A 3,103-nucleotide genomic window follows, 5' to 3' on the forward strand; every position below is an offset into this window, starting at 1 on the left:
ACTTGAATATTTTTAAAAAAATGTACTGTTAAGGCTACAGAGCTCATAGAGTAAAAACCGAGCTAACTAGCCCTGGTCTCCCCTATTCTAAAAAATTTGCTCAAGGTAGGCTCATTTAAAACATGATTAAAACTTAGCTTAAAGTTGATTTATTTAAGAGATGTTTGAAACTTTGCCTAAAGTGGGTTGATTTAAAACATATAAGAAAACTTTGCCTATAGTGGATTTATTTAAGACGTGATTAAAAACTTCTTTTTAAGTGGATTTATTGAAAACATGTTTGAAAATTCGTTTCAAGTAGATTTATTAAAAAATGTTTTTAAAACTTTGTCTAAAATAGATTTATTTAAATCATGTTTAAAAAATCCTTTATTTAAAGTTAGTTTATTTTCAATGTGTTGTAAAGTTCTTAATTAAAAAAATAATTAAAACTTACCTTTATTTAAGAGATGTTTGAAACTTTGCTTAAAGTGGATTTATTTAAATATATGCATGAAAACTTCACTTAAAGTGGATTTATTTATTAATACACCGCTTAAAATGATTTTATTTAAAACATGTTTGAATGTAAACTCAAAGTGCATTTACCTAAAACATGTTTAAAAGTTTGCTTAAAAAGGATCATTTTAAAATATGTTTAAAAATTTACTAAAAGTGTATAAGAAAATCAGTGTAAAAAAAAAAAGTTTTAGGTTTGCTTTAAAATAAGTTGAAAAGTCGTTTTAATAACTCTTCACAGAAAAATGTTTTTTTAATAAAAAATTGATTCTTTTAGCTTTTAATAATCGAATTTGTTATAATTATTCTACTATTAAATATGTTAAATGTTAAAAAAAGTTTTTCTAAAAAATAAGCATCGACGTTCCGTATTTTCTTCATAACGAAAAAGCAAATATAGTACAAACTTCTACATTAATCTTTAAGGTAAATCGAATTTTCTTAAGCTTATTAAAAAGAACATTTTATGCGTTTAAAATCTAATTGTATAAAAAGTTATATTTTCATCAGAGTTGTGTTTTTCTTTTATTAATAAATAAAGTACAAACTTTTATGTCGAAACGGATTTTATTATCTAAGCTTTAAATAATAAAAATCGTTTAGATGTTAAAGTTTGTATTTTATTTTCAATTAAAGAAATACCAAACCCTTTTTTTTTTAATTTACTTCGTCACTATATATTTTACGTACATTTAACTTTAATATATTTATATGTATTCATTTATAAATAAGATAAGAACTTTGAAAGCTGAGAGATAATAGTATGAAACTTAAAACTTATCGATGAATATAAGTCTAGTTGAGAATAGTACAAAAAATATTTCATTAACTTATTTACTTACTTGTTCGTTACGTTTGGGGTAGAGATGAAATACAAGGGGTTTTTTGTTCCCAGCCTCTAATCATCGCATTTTTTTGTAAAGCATCATTATTTGACATAAGAATAAACATACACATGTTTAGAGTTTGTTCCACGTCTGGAAATCTCAAACACCAAAAAATGCTGGATCCGTTACTGCCTTTCATTTAGATACGATTAATAACAATGTTACAATAATTTTTTACGTGAGATAAAAATGTTTTTTTTTACCTCTGATGCTTACTAAAACTGATGTTCTTTTTCCGTTGTTTTTAAACTTAACAACAAATCCATTTGGTATAAAGTCGATGTAAAGTAATTTACCACGATAATGTAAAGAATCAAACATTAAATTAAACATAAAAGATAAAATCCATATTAAGAACAAAACAGAACAACATCTAAATGTTTTACAAGTTAAAGTATCAAAATTCACCTGGGGTTCTGCCTGATAATAAAGTCGCATAAAAGCAGAGTTATCTCAATTATACGGCCGTGGCGCAGTGGTTAGAGCGCTTGCTTTATAAACAGGAGATCTAGGTTCGAAACGAGCTCTGGACATATTTACGCGTCACGGTAAGGAAAGAGGCGTGAACTTCCTGGTTAAATGCACTTCCGCAGTGCTCTGTGACAAGACCGTTCCCAGACAACACCGAATGGTCGCTCATTATTGGCCCAATAAAGTTTTCCAACGGCTATATTGGGCCTAGGGTTTCTCAAACGGGATCCCGTTTTCCCGGGATTCCGGGGATAAAAGTGGCAGCGGGATTTCCCGGGAAATCACTGTTATATCCCGGAACATAATTTTACATATGATAACTGTTTGAACTAATTCGACCAAAAATAAGAAAATATTATTGCATTTAGTTGCATTTTTATGTGTTCTTATCTTATATTAAAACCTAGCACAACAAGAAACGTTATTGAAACTATCTTAAACTATCTAATTCAAGGAATGTTTTCTTTTTTCTCGGTATTATAAAATATGAGTAAAATATAAAAAAGATTTCTAGTGACGAAAACAGTAAGTTTAATTTTTAAACTTCTAAATTATTGAAAAGTTAAACTTTTTCTGTATTGAAATATTTAATAATTTTTGTATTTAATAAACGGCAAACAAATACATATAAAGTTATACGTAAGATATCATACATATGTAAGAAACATTTATAACTTTACCTTTATTTGTTTTACGATTCAATTTAGTTATACCATGTCAATTGTAAATGGATCGAAAGCGTGGCAGTATTTTTGTAAAAAAAAATCTGGCGAATCTGCAATTTGCAAAAAGTGCAATGTAAAGATAATGTGCAAAGGATTTTCGACAAGTGGACTCCTTCGTCATTTAAAAAACGCACATAAAGATTTGGATTTAAATATGAAGCGTCAACATGAAGATACTGGTTCGGAAATTAAAATATTGCAAAAGAAAATCGCATTGTTTGTTAAACAGCAGGCAATCGAGCAAATTGTGTCAAAGCTAGCAACGGTGGATTGCTTCTTAATAAATGCCATAACAAAAAGTGAATTTATTAGAAATCATTGTCTGAAAAAGGCATGCTATTACCAAAATCCATCTTATGTTATGAGTATGATAAAAAAACAATACGATTTAGCTAAACAAACTGTGGTTTTAGAGATAACAAAAAAAATATCTAGCGGGTCGCTATTTTCTTTATCCTTAGACGAATATACGTCTTTAAAAAATCGACGTTATTTAAATGTAAATTTACACTTACTAACAAA

Source organism: Hydra vulgaris, chromosome 08 (assembly GCF_038396675.1).
Source record: "Hydra vulgaris chromosome 08, alternate assembly HydraT2T_AEP".
Classification (NCBI taxonomy): Eukaryota; Metazoa; Cnidaria; class Hydrozoa; order Anthoathecata; family Hydridae; genus Hydra; species Hydra vulgaris.